The sequence below is a fragment of the Lampetra fluviatilis genome, chromosome 53 (assembly GCF_964198595.1).
Source record: "Lampetra fluviatilis chromosome 53, kcLamFluv1.1, whole genome shotgun sequence".
Taxonomy (NCBI): domain Eukaryota; kingdom Metazoa; phylum Chordata; class Hyperoartia; order Petromyzontiformes; family Petromyzontidae; genus Lampetra; species Lampetra fluviatilis.
This window is the reverse complement of record NC_136327.1, coordinates 9173585-9195266: the sequence shown is the minus strand read 5'-3', so window position 1 is coordinate 9195266 and position 21682 is coordinate 9173585. Positions and strand designations below refer to the sequence as shown.

General features: G+C 53.2%; 1 protein-coding gene across 5 annotated transcripts in view; it reads left to right on the top strand.

Moving 5' to 3' along the window:
* The first annotated feature begins 11606 nt into the window (after positions 1-11606).
* The window catches only part of LOC144949366 (long-chain-fatty-acid--CoA ligase ACSBG2-like), an 80976-nt gene continuing 70900 nt past the window's right edge, over positions 11607-21682 (top strand). For 2 of the 5 annotated variants that reach the window (XM_078879364.1, XM_078879359.1), the window contains exon 1: positions 11607-11747. The gene's annotated coding sequence lies outside the window, so the exon portion shown is untranslated. Of the gene's footprint in view, positions 11748-15076; positions 15094-17659; positions 17716-21682 lie in introns of those variants that run through there. The other 3 variants (XM_078879361.1, XM_078879363.1, XM_078879360.1) reach the window with 3 other exon arrangements.

Here is a 21682-nt window from a genome sequence, read left to right as displayed (position 1 = left end):
TCTCACCTCCCCCCCCACCTCGTCACACATTGTCACAAATGTCTGACCCCCCCCCCCACCAGGTGCGTGACGTCATTTATGGACGGCCCCTATGGGCAATGTTAGTGGATGGAAAATGTTAGTCTATGGGCAATGTTAGTCTATGGGCAATGTTAGTCTATGGGCAATGTACCGTATTTTCCCGCATATAACCCGCGGGGTTTCCCACTTTTTACAAACAAAACAAGACCCTGCGGGGTATATGGTGGTGCGTGCTATCCCAAAAAATATGTTACACGTGTGACGTCAAAACTCATTTAATTTTATCATGGTAGGACTATCCACTATGCAACACTTACCTTCGACTAAAGCACTGCTGAATAAACCACTCACACTAAAATTGCACATGTTATCACGTTTTAAACTATTCGAATTGTTTGTACAATGAAGCGACTGTTTGAAGTGGGCGCACTGTTTACCGGCGACGGGAGAGCTGGGTAAGGGAGAGGTGGGAGGGTGGGGCAGCTGGGGGGAGAGAGAGGTGGGGGTGGGGGGGCAACTGGGGGGAGAAAGAGGTGGGGGTTGGGGGGTGAAGCAGCTGGGGGGAGAGAGAGGTGGGGGTGGGGGGGCAGCTGGGGTAGAGAGAGGTGGGGGTTGGGAGGTGGGGCAGCTGGGGGGAGAGAGAGGTGGGGGTGGGGGGGCAACTGGGGGGAGAGAGAGGTGGAGGTTGGGGGGTGGAGCAGCTGGGGGGAGAGAGAGGTGTGGGTGGGGGGGGCAGCTGGGGGAGAGAGAGGTGGGGGTTGGGGGGGTGGGGCAGCTGGGGGGAGAGAGAGGTGTGGGTGGGGGGGCAGCTGGGGTAGAGAGAGGTGGGGGTTGGGGGGTGGGGGCAGCTGGGGGGAGAGAGAGGTGGGGGGTGGGGCAGCTGGGGGGAGAGAGAGGTGGGGGTGGGGGGGGCAGCTGGGGTAGAGAGAGGTGGGGGTTGGGGGGTGGGGCAGCTGGGGGGAGAGAGAAGTGGGGGTGGGGGGGCAGCTGGGGTAAAGAGAGGTGGGGGTTGGGGGGGTGGGGCAGCTGGGGGGGAGAGAGAGGTGGGGGGTGGGGCAGCTGGGGGGAGAGAGAGGTGGGGGTTGGGGGGTGGGGCAGCTGGGAGGAGAGAGAGGTGGGGGTGGGGGGCAGCTGGGGTAGAGAGAGGTGGGGGTTGGGGGGTGGGGCAGCTGGGAGGAGAGAGAGGTGGGGGTTGGGGGGTGGGGCAGCTGGGGGGAGAGAGAGGTGGGGGTGGGGCAGCTGGGGGGAGAGAGAGGTGGGGGTTGGGGGGTGGGGCAGCTGGGGGGAGAGAGGTGGGGGGTGGGGCAGCTGGGGGGATAGAGAGGTGGGGGGTGGGGCAGCTGGGGGGAGAGAGAGGTGGGGGTTGGGGGGTGGGCCAGCTAGGAGGAGAGAGAGGTGGGGGGTGGGGCAGCTGGGGGGAGAGAGAGGTGGGGGTTGGGGGGTGGGGCAGCTGGGGGGAGAGAGAGGTGGGGGGTGGGGCAGCTGGGGGGAGAGAGAGGTGGGGGTTGGGGGGTGGGCCAGCTGGGAGGAGAGAGAGGTGGGGGGTGGGGCAGCTGGGGGGAGAGAGAGGTGGGGGTTGGGGGGTGGGGCAGCTGGGGGGATAAAGAGGTGGGTGTTGGCGCAGCTGGGGGGAGAGAGAGGTGGGGGGTGGGGCAGCTGGGGGGAGAGAGAGGTGGGGGGTGGGGCAGCTGGGGGGAGAGAGAGGTGGGGGTTGGGGGATGGGGCAGCTGGGGGGAGAGAGAGGTGGGGGTTGGGGGGTGGGGCAGCTGGGGGGAGAGAGAGGTGGGGGTTGGGGGGTGGGGCAGCTGGGGGGAGAGAGAGGTGGGGGGAGTTGGGTGCGAGGCAACGGCGTCACCGTAGTGCCGCTATTGTCTGCGCAGTGCGCAATCTAGCAGTGCTAAAACTGTACTTACTTATCTACCAGTTATGTGTTACTTATTTATTGGATATTTACTTTTGTTACTTATTTACTGTTTAAAGTTCACTCGTTTCCGGTTAGTTTGTTTAATTTGTGCGCGTTATGATTTTAATGTTAATTGATAGTGGAATGTATTACAAATGTAAACTTCGTATTAATATGATGGAATTAAGCTGCGGTAACGACGTTAAAGATATGAATGCATGCGGGGTATGTGGAGGTGCGGGTGTGTGGAGGTGCGGGTATATGGAGGTGCGGGCTATCTGAAATTTATTTTACACAAAACGCTATTTTTGCAGGGTATATGCGTCTGCGGGCTATATGAGGGGAAATACGGTAAGTCTTTGGACAATGTTAGTCTATGGGCAATGTTAGTCTATGGGCAATGTTAGTGTGTGGGCAATGTTAGTGTGTGGGCAATGTTAGTCTATGGGCAATGTTAGTCTATGGATAATGTTAGACTATGGGCAATGTTAGTGTGTGGGCAATTTTAGTCTATGGGCAATGTTAGTCTATGGCAAATGTTAGTCTATGGGCAATGTTAGTCTATGGGCAATGTTAGTCTATGGGCAATGTTAGTGTATAGGCAATGTTAGTCTATGTACAATGTTAGTGTATAGGCAACGTTAGTCTATGGGCAATGCTAGTCTATGGGCAAAGTTAGTGTATAGGCAATGTTAGTCTATTTACAATGTTAGTGTATAGGCAATGTTAGTCTATGGGCAATGTTAGTCTATGGCAATGTTAGTCTCTGGCCAATGTTAGTCTATGACAATGTTAGTCTATAGGCAATGTTAGTGTGTGGGCAATGTGAGTCTATGACAATGTTAGTGTATGGGCAATGTTAGTCTATGGGCAATGTGAGTCTATGGCAATGTTAGTGTATAGGCAATGTTAGTCTATGGGCAATGTTAGTCTATGGGCAATGTTAGTCTATGGGCAATGTTAGTCTATGGAAAATGTTAGTCTATGGGCAATGTTAGTCTATGGGCAATGTTAGTCTATGGGCAATGTTAGTGTATAGGCAATGTTAGTCTATGTACAATGTTAGTGTATAGGCAATGTTAGTCTATGGGCAATGTTAGTCTATGGGCAATGTTAGTGTATAGGCAATGTTAGTCTATGTACAATGTTAGTGTATAGGCAATGTTAGTCTATGGGCAATGTTAGTCTATGACAATGTTAGTCTCTGGCCAATGTTAGTCTATGGCAATGTTAGTCTATAGGCAATGTTAGTGTGTGGGCAATGTGAGTCTATGACAATGTTAGTGTATGGGCAATGTTAGTCTATGGGCAATGTGAGTCTATGGCAATGTTAGTGTATAGGCAATGTTAGTCTATGGGCAATGTTAGTCTATGGGCAATGTTAGTGTGTGGGCAATGTTAGTCTATGGGCAATGTTAGTCTATGGAAAATGTTAGTCTATGGGCAATGTTAGTCTATGGGCAATGTTAGTCTATGGGCAATGTTAGTCTATGGGCAATGTTAGTCTATGGCAATGTTAGTCTCTGGCCAATGTTAGTCTATGGCAATGTTAGTCTATAGGCAATGTTAGTGTGTGGGCAATGTGAGTCTATGACAATGTTAGTGTATGGGAAATGTTAGTCTATGGGCAATGTGAGTCTATGGCAATGTTAGTGTATAGGCAATGTTAGTCTATGTACAATGTTAGTGTATAGGCAACGTTAGTCTATGGGCAATGCTAGTCTATGGGCAAAGTTAGTGTATAGGCAATGTTAGTCTATTTACAATGTTAGTGTATAGGCAATGTTAGTCTATGGGCAATGTTAGTCTATGGCAATGTTAGTCTCTGGCCAATGTTAGTCTATGACAATGTTAGTCTATAGGCAATGTTAGTGTGTGGGCAATGTGAGTCTATGACAATGTTAGTGTATGGGCAATGTTAGTCTATGGGCAATGTGAGTCTATGGCAATGTTAGTGTATAGGCAATGTTAGTCTATGGGCAATGTTAGTCTATGGGCAATGTTAGTCTATGGGCAATGTTAGTCTATGGAAAATGTTAGTCTATGGGCAATGTTAGTCTATGGGCAATGTTAGTCTATGGGCAATGTTAGTGTATAGGCAATGTTAGTCTATGTACAATGTTAGTGTATAGGCAATGTTAGTCTATGGGCAATGTTAGTCTATGGGCAATGTTAGTGTATAGGCAATGTTAGTCTATGTACAATGTTAGTGTATAGGCAATGTTAGTCTATGGGCAATGTTAGTCTATGGCAATGTTAGTCTCTGGCCAATGTTAGTCTATGGCAATGTTAGTCTATAGGCAATGTTAGTGTGTGGGCAATGTGAGTCTATGACAATGTTAGTGTATGGGCAATGTTAGTCTATGGGCAATGTGAGTCTATGGCAATGTTAGTGTATAGGCAATGTTAGTCTATGGGCAATGTTAGTCTATGGGCAATGTTAGTGTGTGGGCAATGTTAGTCTATGGGCAATGTTAGTCTATGGAAAATGTTAGTCTATGGGCAATGTTAGTCTATGGGCAATGTTAGTCTATGGGCAATGTTAGTCTATGGGCAATGTTAGTCTATGGCAATGTTAGTCTCTGGCCAATGTTAGTCTATGGCAATGTTAGTCTATAGGCAATGTTAGTGTGTGGGCAATGTGAGTCTATGACAATGTTAGTGTATGGGAAATGTTAGTCTATGGGCAATGTGAGTCTATGGCAATGTTAGTGTATAGGCAATGTTAGTCTATGGGCAATGTTAGTCTCTGGACCGCATGGTAAACCCACTGCTGTCTGCGCCCCTTGAGTGGAGTGGGAGCAGCGACACGAACTCTGCTGTCCCCGCTGAGTTCCTCTGGTCGTGGCCACCGTGGGCGGCCATAGGATGGACTTTTTTTTTTACAATGTCTAATAGTGTATTGTATTTATTACAGTTTATTGTTTCATTGTATGTAATGGCAGAGATTACGGATTAATAAAGTACAACCATAAGCACAATCATATAAACAGAAATCTATTTTATAGCAATATATTGGGGGGACATTTTGAGCATATTTGAATATTTGGGGGGGGGGAGGTAATCCCCCCCCCCCAATATTGATTATAATTACGGCCTTGGTCACCGAACTCGGGTTGCCTGGTTCGTAGCGCAGCGTAGCGTTAACCGCTATCCCACCGCTCCCCATAGCTGGCATAGCGGCCGCAGCATCGCCGCTACTGAAAACAACGTACACGGTGAACGCCCCACGTGGACACGCGTGAACGTACACGGTGAACGCCCCACGTGGACATGCGTGAACGTACACGGTGAACGCCCCACGTGGACACGCGTGAACGTACACGGTGAACGTGCGGGGGAGCTCGCGATTACAACTTTCAAGAGGAAGCTGGAGAGGGGGCTGGAGGGAGCGGGGCTGGAGGGGGGCATGGGGGGAGGGGGGCATGGGGGGAGGGGGGCATGGGGGGAGGGGGGCATGGGGGGAGGGGGGCATGGGGGGAGGGGGGGCATGGGGGGAGGGGGGCATGGGTGGCTGGAGGGAGGGGGGGCTGGAGGAGCGAGTAGACGACTCCACCACTCGGCTACCACTCAGAATGGAGTAACATTACCGCGTGTGTTACAGTGTGTAATGTTACAGTGTGTAATGTTACAGTGTGTAATGTTACAGTGTGTAATGTTACAGTGTGTAATGTTACAGTGTGTAATGTTACAGTGTGTAATGTTACAGTGTGTAATGTTACAGTGTGTAATGTTACAGTGTGTAATGTTACAGTGTGTAATGTTACAGTGTGTAATGTTACAGTGTGTGTGTATAATACACACACGGTAATGTTACAGTGTAATACACACGGGTATACACATTTCCACAATTGGGTACAGGCATGCCCACCGCTTACATATTTGTTAACAAATATAAAAGTTTTATGTTTAAAGTATCACGGTGTTAGTATTGACGAGGAGGTGGTGTGTGTTGCTCGCTAGGGCTGAGTAGAATCGTCTGTAGGAAGTGTGATACCTGCAGACTGCAGTTTGAGTCGAACCTTCAAGTCTGCGGTGATGTGGATCACAGGACGGAGACACGGGGACACGGGGAGAGACACGGGGACTCTAAGAGAGACACGGGGACACCAGGAACCACACGGGGACTCTAATAAGAGAGACACGGAGACACCAGGAGAGACATGGGGACTCTAAGAGAGACACGGGGACACCAGGAGAGACACGGGGACTCTAAGAGAGACACGGAGACACCAGGAGAGACACGGGACCCCGGCTGTAGACACAGAGACACGGGGAGGCTCTATTGAAGACACGAGGCACACGCACAAATAGAAATCTGCGGATTCTTTCGCAGAGACGCGAACTCGACACCCCAAGTGACATTGGCGCTACAAAAATATATTTATTTATTTTCTATTCGGATTTCCACCCAATTTGTAATATTCTGAGCTTAAGGGCCAATAACGTCGATCGGCCAACAACCAGCATTACTCTCACGCCTCGCACCACCAGAGAGATGGACCCTTCCCGTACTCCACGTAGCACGTGGGTGACAGGTATCTGGTGAGACCTTGCAGGGGATGGCAATCCATTGCAGCAGTCGTTGTGATCTCACCTGCTGCCGCTGCTGCTGCTGCTACGTGTTGTTCTTCTTACACAGGATGATGCACTGCTCGCCACTGGAGATCCTACCGGAGGCCTTTTCTCGTTGTGACAACGAACATAGCACGAGAAGAGCACGCTGGGAATTTGATATTATTCTGTTGATTACAGTATGTGGCGATGCTGCTGCATTGCCAGCGGTGCGAACGAGTGCTCCGAAGAAGGGTCTCTGCCCGAAACGTCGCCCCTCATACTTCTCAGGCCAAAGTGTTATTGACGAATGTGTCGAGTGTTGACACGCGTGTTGAACTTAATCACAGAGCTGTCCGTACGTCTCAATCCACCGCAGGACGAAGCCCTCTCCCAACGCCGCGCGGATCGTGGGTGGCGCTGGCCTGGCCATACTCCACAGCGACGAAGCCGCTGGGAAGCCGCTGGTAAGCCGCTGGGAAGCCGCTGGGAAGCCGCTGGGAAGCCGCTGGTAAGCCGCTGGGAAGCCGCTGGGAAGCCGCTGGGAAGCCGACGGGAAGCGGGGATGTTGGGATGCCGCTCGTCAAACTCGGCTGAGCAGGTCGACGGCGCAGCACAGCGCGGACCCACGGCCGCCACCCGCTCCTGGAGCTGCTCCTCTCTAATAAATGGGCGCGTGGCGCAGCCCTGCAATTTCCTCGCTCACGCCACTGTTGGCGGAAGGTTCCTTCGCTCTCGAGGCAGCTTAGCAGAGCCCCGTCTGGAGCAGCGGCTCTTCTTCACGCGTCCCCTGGGTGTGCCAGATGCCCTTTCTGGGGGTGCGAGACGTGGGCAGATTATTTTTTCGAAGGTAAATCATCGAAACCACAAATTAAGCACGGGCCCCAGGTAACAACTTACTTTGTTTCATCAAACCCGATGTCGTCATTAACATTGTACAATTGTTTTTAACGATTGACAACCAAAGGGGTGCAAGGCTGCAGTGAAGGTGAAGAACCACTGCTCTGGAGGAAAGCTGCGTACCTTGGTCTACTCTTCCACGCTGGCCCGCGCAAATATCATGGCAACATCAAAATGCGCCGGTGAGGGTCGTCTCGCGTGGAGCTTCCGCGGGTTTCTACTGCCCCACTTTGCACCACTTCGCGGCAGAGCCGAGAGCGGCGCGGTTAATGCTCTTAGCGTAATGCCGCCCGCCATCTGTGCCCGCCGCTGTGCAACGTGGAGAAGGGTAATTGGAGAATTGAGCCGCGGCCGTCGCATTCTCCGAACATTGTAAGACGCTCGCTCCGGAAAGTGAGACGCACAACTGAACGTCGTGCCCCCGATGTCAATAAAGTTCTACAAATCTCATCTCGAAGACCCCCCCCACTCCCACACCCCGTACAGCCTCTACCAGACTGTTGGGGCAAGCGCTGTTAGCGAGTAGCACCTGTGAAGGATGAACCCGGCACGGCACACGACCGCCTTTGTCTCCCCAGTGCTAGCGATGTTCACTACACACCGCACCAGGTAACTCATTTGAGGCCGAGTCGACCTAGGGGAGGCCCGGGACCCCTTCAGGTAATCGTCACCTGGTGTTGGTGGCCGTGAGCGAGAATCGAACTCGGGTTGCTGGTTCCTTAGCGCTGCTCCCGACCCACCCAGCCGAGCGCGGGTCGCACGCACACAAAGTACAACGCGGACCCGATCGTAAGACGCAGCGGCTTTTTGTTTGTAAATAGGGGGGCGCCTTATACTCCGGTAGGTGTGTTTCTACGTGTGTGTGTTTCTACGTGTGTGTTTCAAATGAGTACCTGGTGCGGTGTGTAATACGTAATATTAAAAAAAGCTTTTTAAAAACACGCTTTTATTAAATGTACTAGTAAGGGCTGAACTCTACGACTCCAGGAAGTGGCCCCGAGGCTTGCCACTGTGGTGCCACAGCGACGGGGCCGCTCGGCCGAGCCAGGGAGCCGCCCGGCTTCCACCGCCGCACTGCCCCCCATCACCCCCCCCACATAAACACGCACCCGCACCCACGTAGGGCCTCGTGGTCGGGTCACCTACCCTGAGTTTTCACCCGAGGGCCCCCTAGGGGGGTTACCCCACGGTTTCTCAGGGCCAGGGAATTGGACAGGACCCTTCCCAGGCCAAGTAACACTGCGGCGCCGTGGGCGGATTTGAGATCGCACGACCACGGCGAGCTCAGAGAGCCCCGCAGTTAGAAACGCATACAAACACAAACATGGGTCAGCAAGGCAGATAGCTGGGATCAGGACCCGGGACGACTGATTGGTCGAAAGTTCAAAGGCCGGCGGGATCGCAAAAGAGCGGGAAATCCTAGGCTCAGGATTGGTCGAGAGACCAAGGCGGTCGGGACGGGGGCGCCTAGCCTTTGATGTGAATAGTTTAAAAGAAAACGCAGGGGCAGTAGGGAACTCTCTTCTTCTGGAGTTTGGACACGGGGTCAGCGACGAAGGAGTCATCGGGCGAGCCGCTAGATTGTCTGCAGGACGATCTGAGCGCCGCAAGGTCACCAAGGACTACAGACGGTATCGTGTTGCGCGCCTTACAACACCTCAGAGCGGAGGGTAGGATCCGTAGGAGAGGGTTAGTTCGGGGTAAGGACGAGTAGGAAAGCGGTTTAGCAGAGAGCGCAGCATAGAATAGGGCTACACGGCACCAGAGTGTGGGTTAGAAGCGCCTTGCTGTCCCGCACACACACACGGGTGGCTCGGTTGGTTAGCAAGGGCTAATAAAATCTCGAGCGTAGTAACAAAACCGTGTTGTTGGGTGTTTTTGGAACGTGGTATTAGCGTGCACTGCATTCGCGAGTGTGTGGTCGTTGTACGCATAAAGGCCGTGGTCTCTGTACGATTGTGCGGGTACGGAGGTGTGTGCGTTAACGCCCGGGGAGAGCACTTTTGGTGTGTTGGCGTGACTACGCAGCCGTGTGAGAGGAGAATCGTCCTTGTACGATATTTGTGTTGACGTGCACGCGCGAGTGGGGGAGGGGACGAGTCGTCGTGTCGGCGTGTGCCCCGCTTGCGTGCGCTCGTTACTTGCGTAAGCTCTCGGCGTGCGTAATCGGCGTGCCCAAGGTGCGCGATCGTAACGTGGGCGGCCAGCGCGGCGCAGAGCGGCGCAGGAGTGGGTATCGCGTGTGGAGCTGTATGCGTGTGTGCGCGCACGTTCACGACGTGTGTAACACAGGTGCGCGATCCTAACGTGAGTGGTCAGGGTTGGGTGAGTGCCGTGCAGAGCTGTGTGTGGGTGTGCGCGTGCGTGGTTATCCATGCCTGCTACGCGGACCCGCGGTGGAGGGGAATCCTCGGGTGACGGCTCCCACACCCTGGGTGAGGAGCCTAGCGGCGGTTCGCTTAGCAGCGGGGGGGCGATTGATGATGTTAGTCCGGCCGTTAGTATTATCGAGGGAGGGATCTCGGGGGCTAGCGACCCCCACACCACAACGTAAGGGGCCGTGGACAATTACAGCCAACGTCAGTTGACCGTGGACAATTAGACCCAAGCCAAAACATAACGTATAAAAAAGAATGTTTAAAAATATAGATTTTCATTATGATAGAATATAGTATTGTCAACAGTATCACATAAGCATACCAAGTTTGCAGTCGATTCCAAAATTGTGAAGTGGGTGAAAATTGAGTTACAAGGTTTGAAAGATACGACAACAACGACAACAGACAGTGAGTTAAAAGAAAGTGTGTAAAAACATCGCTACTGGGGAGACAAAGGCGGCCGGGCGTGGTGTTGGACATCCACCCCTCGTGTGCCGTTCCGGCCTTCATAGGTGCTCGCTAACAGCACTTGCCCCAACAGTCTGTGAAGGCTACACGGGGGATCTTTGTCTTGTGACATAGAAAACAACCTATCACGATAGGTCCGAGGGTACGTGAACGACGACCATTGCGCGGGGCTTACACAGCAGCTAGAGAGAGGGGTCGCCTAGGATTCGCTTCCATCTCCCGGCGCGGCAATTGAAACACTCTGGCCAGGTTTATTGAACCCACCCAGCAGCTATCCACGGCGCACGCACAACCCCCCCCCCCCCCCCACTTAAATCATGATCACACTCCATGCCCGTAGGTGTCCACTGCGCAGTTCTCCATTCGTCGGTTCCCACGTTCCTCCTCCGTCTCGTCGTACCAGGCTGCTCGTGGCCACGTCGATCTGGCACCCATCTATTGTGATGTCATCGGCGTCGTCATCAAGCCATTGTCTGTGAGGTCTTCCTCCCTTTCGGGTTCCTCACGAACAACAACAACAACGATGATGACGAGGACGACGCCACTGTTACACTTCCTGTGGCTGTCCAGCCTCCTGCACGCGTGTGTCCAAATCGTGACAGTCTCCCTCTCAGCACTGTCCCTGCATCGTCAGAGATGTCGCCTTCTGTGTGCAACCTTTTAGTACTTCCACGTCAGAGAGCGCGATACCTCGAGAGGGTGTATTTGGCCTACTACTCCACACCGTGGTGTACCGTACGTAGACTGCTGCCGCTGTGTGGATGGAGGCGGAGGGGGTTAATTCGGCCACCTGCCCCATTGATCGATGGCGTCAGCTGCAGCGCCGGGAGATTGGAACCGTCCGACCGTTGAAAAAAAAAGACAGTGGTCTGTTGCTGCTGCGGCGGCATTGGCAGTGAAAATATGTGGTGGCCGACGTTTCGGGGAATGGCCCTTCTGAACACATCATAAGGGCCTGATGTCATTTTCTATAGCACACGAATGTCATTTATGAGCTTATGAAAACGGGCAATTGCCCGAAACGTCGCCTATTACGTCGTTTCATTTGAAGGCCACAGAGACACACGCGCGCGCAATGTTATTGAAGAACCTGTTCCAGTAGTACTGAAAACCCGGTTTTAAATGACTCCGTCGATCAATCAGCATCGGACCACGCCTACAAGAATGTCTGCGGTCTGATTGGTCCGATTCGCTTCGATAGGCGTGTTAGACTTAATAATTTTATTAATTTAATAATTACGCCACGCCTATCGAAACAAACCTGACCAATCACACCACAGCAATTCTCGAGGCCACCGCCCACCAAACCCCCCAAGCCACGTGCCGCGCCCACTGGGCCGGGCAGGAGGAAGGACGAGACCATTGTGGTGACGATAGCCGGCGTGGGGGGGGGGTCTGGTTCGCCGTTTGCGGTCCGTGCCGAGCAGGGGACGGAAGTTGAGCGAGTTGGACGAGTCTAAGTCGTGGATCGGAGGAAGCGGGGGCCACCCTCCTCCTCCTGTCAACCGTGAGTCCGAGTCCAAGTAAGCCGATCGGTGATTAACCGCCGCCTAATTAACCGCGACTTTAATTAACTCGTTGGGGGAGGTGGGGAGACGTGGAGAGGTGGGGGGGGGAGAGAGAGGCGGTTGTCCTGTGAGTAATTAAGTACATTTATAAACAATTACTACTTCGCGGAAACTCCGGCTCCGTTGTCAAGCGGTGACGCCACGCGACCACGTGGCTCGCCGTGGGATGCGGTGGGTGGCAGTCGGCAGGGCGTGCTCAGGCCACTGCTGGATGAAGGCCCGGCTCACCGGCTCACCAACCCCGTGGGCATTGTCACCCGCCGTGTCGCGTCGTGCCGACGAGCCCCAACTGCTGGGTGGACCGCGCGCCGCCGTGTCCGTTGTTGTTTGGCCATACTTCACCACTGGGGGGGGGGGGGCGAGTCGCTGCACCGACGAAGGCCGGCACGGCACACGGGGAGGGCCACACGTGTCTCCCTGCTGGTTGAGTCGACCTCGGGGAGGGAGGGAGAGACAGGAACTGATTCAGGAATTCCCCGCTGCTGTTGTTGGTTGTGAGCGGGAGTCGAACTCGGCTCGCCGGGTTCGTAGCGCAGTGCGCGCTCGCCACTCCCTTCACTACCAACAACAGCAGCCGCCATTCGCCATCACGTTGCGTTGACTGTCACCACGGCGCTTGTGCCAGGCTAGGTGCACTGAGGCCACGTCAAGTGTCAAATGCGCGCTGCTGGCAAGGAGGTCACGGTTTAGACCCAGCAGGTGCCATGGGTTTACCGACTCAGATGACCGGCAGATGCAACACCTGTGCCCCCTACTGTGCCAATTCGCTGTGTTTTATCCGTCCAGCGCTCCGCTCGTTGTGAGCGTCGCTCCTCTGCGCTCCGCTGTTGCTAGAGGGCGACTGCCTCCAACAGCCCAGCAGCAGTAGCAGCAGCGTCCTTCACGAGCCTCCTCCACAGCGGTGGATCTTGGCACCGCTGGTGCCGCTCATCGGCAAGTCCACTCAGCCTCACGTCTTCGGGTGCCGCATCAGCTCCGTCTCTGCCGGAGGAGCCCCCCGATGGAATTGTGTCGAGACCTTGAAGAATCTGCGAGCTCCTCTCACACCATCCTCGCACGCGCGCACTCGACACCAACACAAAGACAAAGCTCCCCCGTGTAGCCTGGAGCAGACTGTTGGGGCAAGTGCTGTTAGCGAGTGCTGTTAGCGAGTAGCACCTATGAAGGCCGGCACGGCACACGAGGGGGTGGGTTGCCAGGACCACGCCCGACCGCCTTTGTCTCCCTAGCGGCGATGTTTATACATCGCACCGGGTACTCATTTGAGGCTGAGTCGACCTAGGGGAGGCCCAGGTCCAGTTCAGATAATCGTCACTGGTCTTGTTGGCCGTGAGCGGGCATCGAACTCGGGTCGCCGAGTTTGTAGCGCAGCGCGCTAACCTCTACGCCACCGCTCCCCACACTCACGGACAACAACAACCGCCATTCGCCACTAAGTGGCGGTGACGTCACCACGACGCTTGTGCCAGGCTATGTGCACCTTGAGGCCACGTGAAGTGTGGAACGCCCGCTGGCAGGAGGTCACGGGGCAGACCAAGGTGCCACGGGTCGACTGAGACGACTGAGATGACTGGCTGATGCACCTCCTGTGCCCCCTACTGTGCTGACTTGCTGTGCTTTAACCACCCGGCGCTCCGCTCGTTGTGAGCGTCGCTCCTCCGCCCGACGTTGTTGGAGGGCGACTGCCTCCAACTGCCCAGTAGCGTCCTTCACGAGCCTCCTCCACAGAGGCCGATCTTGACACTGCTGGTACCAGTCATCAGCAAGTCCACTCAGCTCCACGTCCTCCTGTACCACATCACTCCATCTCTCTCTAGGCTGTGCCGCGCCCGTTTAGCCCCCTCGATCCGGCCGAACAAAAGCTGTTTAGGCATGCGGTGGCTGGGCATGCGGGCTACATGATTCAGCCAACGCAGCCTTGCCTGCCGGATGAGCTCACCGATGGGACTTTTCCCAGATCTTTCAAGGATTTGTGAGCTCCTCACACAATCCAGCCTGGTTAAACCCAGGATGGATCGTAGGCAGACTAGCCTAAATGTTTCTAACCGGCGAAGATGTTCCATTAGGGGGGGGGGGTCCACGTTTCGCAAGCGTAGAGAAGGGAGGGAATGACCGTGGCCGAGAAGACCTGAAGCTTCGTATGGAGTAGACCAGGTAGCTTCCACACAGCGTTACGCAACCGATGAAACGATAATACCGCTCGACTAATTCGGAGTGAGACCTCTGCTGTTAAACCGGAGCCGGTCATGCGCACACTGCCCAGGTATGGGAATCCCTCCACTCTCTCCACAACTGCCCTATCACCAATTGGGAGTTGTTGGGGTGGAGTGCCCGATGGTACAAAATACCCAGGCAGGTGCTTAGTTTTGGTGGGGCTGATGGTAAGACCCCACCACTTTAGTGACACACTCCAGTTTCAGCAGCAGCGTCTCCAACTCCCCCTCTGAATGAGCAGCAATTACCAAATCATCGGCATACATAACGTGGTTGAGCAATAGGCAGCCATCCCTTGACCGCACCCGGGCATCGATCAGCCTCCCATTGTATTTGTACCAGATGGAAATTCCTCCGGTACAGCTACTGAAGGCTTCACGAACTAGGTGGTCGAAATAGATGTTAAATAATGTTGGAGCCAGAGGACACCCCAAGGTGTACAGGGAATGGCTCTGACTCCCGGCCACGTAGTTTTACCCGGGCCTGCTCACCATCATGAAGATCCTTAATGAGCGTGAGCAGAGGGTCAGGGACTTCGAAAGCACGAAGAACAACCCAGAGCCCAGGCCTACACACATGCACAACAACAACCGCCATTCGCCACTAAGTGGTGGTGACGTCACCACGACGCTTGTGCTCGGCCATGTGCATCTTGAGGACACGTGAAGTGTCGAACGCCCGCTGGCAGGAGGTCATGGGGCAGACCCAGCAGGTGCCACACCCACAGCTCTCCGTCGTTCCGCACATTCCCAGGATTCCATGCTCCTCAACCATTGCTTTAGCGCAATGTGACCGACGATGATCAACCTGTAATCGTTTAACTTTTTACGAAGAAGGGCCATTGCCTGAAACGTCGCCCATTATATAATACTGATTTCATATCTGTCAACCCATACGGTTTACCCCGTATTCTTGTACAGGGAAATTGGATTTTCAGGTCCATACGGCGTAGAGACGTTTCGATACGGGCACAACATTTAATTGTGTCTATTTGTTTGTGTTTCTCCCTTGTGATGGGACTTTGCAGGATGAACGTCGAGATTTATAAGGGCACGGGGTGACCAACAAGGCCTGAATTTGTACTAAGGTAGGCACTGATAAGGGGTTGACAGCTCTGCTATTTTAAGACCAGTGTTTTTGTTCGACCGCAATCGTGATGGGTGAGCCTAGGCCGTCTAGTGGCAGTGACGGTCATCACGCCAGCTGTCGGGTGGTGGAGGGTCTTGACGACGCAAATTGTTGCTCAGATCATGAAGTGGCCAAAACCTCCCAAAAAACCGATTGCGAATCGGAATTGGCCGCGACGTGCTTCAGGGGCGATTCGCGACACGTATGTACGCATGCACCGTACGTTGAACTTCTTTCGCATCCTACGTACGTACGTCTGTGGGTCTCTCTGCGAGTCTGTGGGACTATGTGAGGAAGGATGGGGAACTCCGTACGTGAGGCTGGGTCTCTGTGAATCTATGGGACTGTGAGTCTGGGTCGCTATATTAGTTTATGGGTATCTGTGAGTCTATGGGTGGTCTCTATGCATCTCTGTTTAAGTCTGGGTCTCTTTGTAAGTCGTTCAGTGCCAAGCTGAGACCACACAATTGACTCGACTTGAGAACCCAGTTTAATCACGGGCAGCTGTTGTTGTTTGTGTTTACCTGTGTGTGTGTTTGTTGTGTTTGTGTTTGTGTGGGGGGGAGCGGTGGCGCAGTGGTTAGTGCGCTGCGTGACGCACCCAGTGACACGAGTTCGATTCCCGCTCACGGTTGACACCGGTGACGATGATCTGAACCGGTCCGAGGCCTGCCCCCTTGTGCTGTGTGTAAACTTCGCCACTTTGGCTAGACAAAGGCGGCTGGGCGTGGTGCTGGCCGCCCACCCCTCTTGTGTTGTGTCGGCCTTCACATGTGCTCGCTAGCAGCACTTGCCCCAACAATCTATGGAGGCTATACGGGAGGTCTTAGTGTCTTTGTATTTACCTTTGTGTGTGGAGTGTCTGTGTTTACCTCTTGCTACTATCCCGGTACCTTGGCGTTCTCACCTGGTTCAACAAAATACACTTAAACAAGATACACTTAAACAAGATACACATAATAATCTTGATATGTGTCTGTGTGTGCGTGTGTATGCAGTATGTATCTGTATCTGTGTGTGTGTATGCAGTGTGTGTATCTGTGTGTGTATGCCAGTGTGTGTGTATGCCAGTGTGTATGTGTGTGTATATATGCAGTGTGTATCTGTGTGTGTGTGTATGCAGTATGTATCTGTGTGTGTGTGTATATGCAGTATGTATCTGTGTGTGTGTGTATGCAGTGTGTGTGTATATGCAGTGTGTATCTGTGTGTGTATGCAGTATGTATCTGTGTGTGTATATGCAGTATGTATCTGTGTGTGTATATGCAGTATGTAACTGTGTGTGTATGTAATCTGTGTGTATGCCAGTGTGTATCTGTGTGTGTATATGCAGTGCGTATCTGTGTGTGTGTATGTAATCTGTGTGTATGCCAGTGTGTATCTGTGTGTGTATATGCAGTGCGTATCTGTGTGTGTGTATGTAATCTGTGTGTATGCCAGTGTGTATCTGTGTGTGTATATGCAGTGTGTATCTGTGTGTGTATGTAATCTGTGTGTATGCCAATGTGTATCTGTGTGTGCATGTGTGTGTATGCCAGTGTGTATCTGTGTGTGTGTGTATATGCAGTGTGTATCTGTGTGTGTGTATGCCAGTGTGTATCTGTGTGTGTGTATGCAGTATGTATCTGTGTGTGTATATGCAGTATGTGTATCTGTGTGTGTGTGTGTGTGCAGTATGTATCTGTGTGTGTGTATATGCAGTATGTATCTGTGTGTGTATGTAATCCGTGTGTATGCGTGTGTGTGTATATGCAGATTGTATCTGTGTGTATGTAATCTGTGTGTATGCCAGTGTGTATCTGTGTGTGTGTGTGTCTGTGTGTATGCCAGTGTGTATCTGTGTGTGTGTATATGCAGTGTGTATCTGTGTGTGTGTATGTGTGTGTATGCCAGTGTGTATCTGTGTGTGTATGTAATCTGTGTGTATGCCAGTGTGTATCTGTGTGTGTGTATATGCAGTGTGTATCTGTGTGTGTATGTAATCTGTCTGTATGCCAGTGTGTATCTGTGTGTGTGTGTGTGTATGCCAGTGTGTATCTGTGTGTGTGTATATGCAGTGTGTATCTGTGTGTGTATGTGTGTGTATGCCAGTGTGTATCTGTGTGTGTGTGTATGCCAGTGTGTATCTGTGTGTGTATGTGTGTGTATGCCAGTGTGTATCTGTGTGTGTGTATGTGCAGTGTGTAATCTGTGTGTGTGTATGTGTGTGTATGCCAGTGTGTATCTGTGTGTGTGTATGTGCAGTGTGTAATCTGTGTGTGTGTATGTGTGTGTATGCCAGTGTGTATCTGTGTGTGTGTATGTGCAGTGTATATCTGTGTGTGTATGTGTGTGTTTGCCAGTGTGTGTCTGTGTGTGTGTATGTGCAGTGTGTAATCTGTGTGTGTGTATGTGTGTGTATGCCAGTGTGTATCTGTGTGTGTGTATGTGCAGTGTATATCTGTGTGTGTATGTGTGTGTATGCCAGTGTGTGTCAGTGTGTGTGTATGTGCAGTGTGTAATCTGTGTGTGTGTGTGTTTGCCAGTGTGTATCTGTGTACTTAGCAGAATTTGCATGTCGGTGGGGAGCGGTCGTCTCATGGTGAGTGCGCCCGCACTACGAATCCGGCTACCTTAGTTCGATTCCCGCTCACGGCTAACGCCAGTGACGATTATCTGAACCGGTTCTGGGCCTACCCTAGGTCGACTAGGCCTCATGTGTACCGTGTGTAAACATCGCCACTGGGGTGATAAAGGTGGTGGAGGCGTGGTGCTGGCCACCCACCCCCTCGTGTGCCGAACCAGCCTTCACAGCTGATCGCTAACAGCACTTGCCCCAACAGTCTGCTAAAGGCTACACAGGGGACCTTTGTGCGTGTGTACCACAGAGTGGTTATCAGCCGGAAGGAAACCCAGTTTGATACTCACGTGAAAACCATCCATACTTCCCCATCCGGGGCTGCATCGCTTCTGCTGAAAACTGCCTACTGCACCTAGTCCGTGGACCAAAGTATCCCATCCACTCCAATCGCTCAACCTCTTGTTTGAGGCCAGTGGTCAGTGACATTTCACAATCTTCGACCTTGCTAAGGCCATCGATAATTTAGTCCGTGTGGTACGAGCGCTGCCGTTCCCATAACGCAGGGCGCTGCCGTGAAGTAGTCACTCATCCACTCGCTCAACCACTTTAATCACTCAACTCATCCACTCACCAACCCACCTGGTCACTCACTCACCCACCCACTCACTCCACCACCCTCATCACTCACTCATCAACTCACCAACCCACCTGGTCACTCACTCACCCACCCACTCACTCAACCACCCTCATCACTCACTCATCCACTCACCAACCCACCTGGTCACTCACTCGCCCACCCACTCACTCCACCACCCTCATCACTCACTCATCCACTCACCAACCCACCTGGTCACTCACTCATCCACCCACTCACTCCACCACCCTCATCACTCACTCATCCACTCACCAACCCACCTGGTCACTCACTCATCCACCCACTCACTCCACCACCCTCATCACTCACTCATCTACTCACCAACCCACCTGGTCACTCGCTCATCCACTCACTCCACCACCCTCATCACTCACCCACCTACTCATTCCACCACCCTCATCACTCACTCATCCACTCACTCATCCACTCACCAACCCACATGGTCACTCACTCACTCATCCACTCACTCCACCACCCTCATCACTCACCCACCCACTCACTCCACCACCCTCATCACTCACTCATCCACTCACTCATCCACTCACCAACCCACCTGGTCACTCACTCACTCATCCACTCACTCCACCACTCTCATCACTCGCTCATCTACTCACCAACCCACCTGGTCACTCGCTCATCCACTCACTCACTCCACCACCTTCATCACTCACCCACTCACTCACTCCACCACCCTCATCACTCACTCATCCACTCACTCATCCACTCACCAACCCATCTGGTCACTCACTCGCTCATCCACTCACTCCACCACCCTCATCACTCAACCACCCACTCACTCAACCACCCTCATCACTCGCTCATCCACTCACTCAACCCACCTGGTCACTCGCTCATCCACTCACTCCACCACCCTCTTCACTCACTCATCCACTCACTCACTCCACCACCCTCATCACTCACCCACCCACTCCACCACCCTCATCACTCACTCATCCACTCACCAACCCACCTGGTCACTCACTCACCCACCCACTCACTCAACCACCCTCATCACTCACTCATCCACTCACCAACCCACCTGGTCACTCACTCGCCCACCCACTCACTCCACCACCCTCATCACTCACTCATCCACTCACCAACCCACCTGGTCACTCACTCATCCACCCACTCACTCCACCACCCTCATCACTCACTCATCCACTCACCAACCCACCTGGTCACTCACTCATCCACCCACTCACTCCACCACCCTCATCACTCACTCATCTACTCACCAACCCACCTGGTCACTCGCTCATCCACTCACTCCACCACCCTCATCACTCACCCACCTACTCATTCCACCACCCTCATCACTCACTCATCCACTCACTCATCCACTCACCAACCCACATGGTCACTCACTCGCTCATCCACTCACTCCACCACCCTCATCACTCAACCACCCACTCACTCAACCACCCTCATCACTCGCTCATCCACTCACTCAACCCACCTGGTCACTCGCTCATCCACTCACTCCACCACCCTCTTCACTCACTCATCCACTCACTCACTCCACCACCCTCATCACTCACCCACCCACTCACTCCACCACCCTCATCACTCACTCATCCACTCACCAACCCACCTGGTCACTCACTCACCCACCCACTCACTCAACCACCCTCATCACTCACTCATCCACTCACCAACCGATGTGATCACTCACTAATCTACTCACTCCACCACCCTCATCACTCATCCACTCACCAACCCACCTGGTCACTCACTCGCTCATCCACTCACTCATCTACTCACTCCACCACCCTAATCACTCACTCATCCACTCACCAACCCACCTGGTCACTCACTCATCCACTCACTCATCCACTCACTCATCCACTCTCATCACTCACTCACCAACCCACATGATCACTCACTCATCCACTCACCAACCCACCTGATCACTCACTCATCTCACTCAACCACTCTCATCACTCACTCACCAACCCACATGATCACTCACTCATCCACTCACCAACCCACCTGATCACTCACTCATCTCACTCAACCACTCTCATCACTCACTCATCCACTCACCAGCCCACCTGATCACTCACTCATCCACTCACTCAACCACTCTCATCACTCACTCATCCACTCACCAATCCACCTGATCACTCACTCACCCGCTTGCTTACCCACCCACTCACCCGCCCACTCGCTCACCCTCTCACCCACCCAATCGCTCACCTTCTCACTCAGTCATGAGTTAGTTGTATGTGATATGGGCGCGATCGTATAGTGCGGAGCGATCATCAAGTGGGAGAGGCTGCTGTTGCTATGTTGCACAGACACGGCCTGCGGTAGTTTCATAGTAGGGGGCGGTGTTGCTGCTGCTGTGTGATCCCCAATTTGCGGCGTTATTCCATTTCGGCAAAAATTTGTGACCATGACGCTGGCACACGCGTGGCTTCCTCTTGCGAACGCCCACCGCTGTTGCAAGCGAAGCAGGCGACGCGTGGTGCTGTAGTGGTTGTGGTAGTATTTCCCTGGTGAATACGCCTTCGCAGTATTGACCAGGGCGGCCCGCTGGGCTCGAAGCGTGAACCTCTGCAACGAGCAGCGAACGCGGCAACGTCGCCGGTCAAGTGGTTGCTGAGGGAAGGGAGAAGCGAACCCGTGTCACGGTGCTCGTAGCGCACTAGCCGCTACACTACCACTCCCCATAAGACACAGACACCACGGTACACACACGCACGCAACGACAGCCGCCATTCACCACTAAGTGGCGGTGATGACACTTCACGTGAGGCTACCACGTGAACTGCCGAAGGCTCACTGCTGGCAAGAGGTCACGGGACAGAGCCAGCAGGTGCCACGGGTCGACTGACTGAGATGACCGGCAGATGGACCACCTGTGCCCCCTACTGTGCCAACTTGCTGCGTTTTAGCCGCCCGGCACTCCGCTCGTTGTTGTGAGCGTTGCTCCTCTGGCCATTTGTTGTTGTTGGAGGGCAGTTTCGACAAATTGGTAACCCCACTGAGTTTTATCCACCGGCAAAACTGATGTGCCTCTCAGGTTAGACATGTATATTTTTTATATGTACTGTGCTTGTGGTGGTGGTGGCGAAGTTGTTGTGAAATGGTTGTTGGGTGTTTATCACGCGTTGTTGTGAGGTGATTGGTGTAACGTGTTTGTCTTGAGATGAGGGATGGTTATGGATATACGACAATGATGGTGGTTGTTTTGCGTGATGGTCGTTATTGGGAGGCTGTGGTCAGATTGGCTGTTGTGAGATGGTTGTTGTGGTGAGTTGGTTGTGGTCAGATACTTGTTCTTTAGAGACGATCTAGAGCAGTTGTTCTTAACCTTCACTGCAGCCT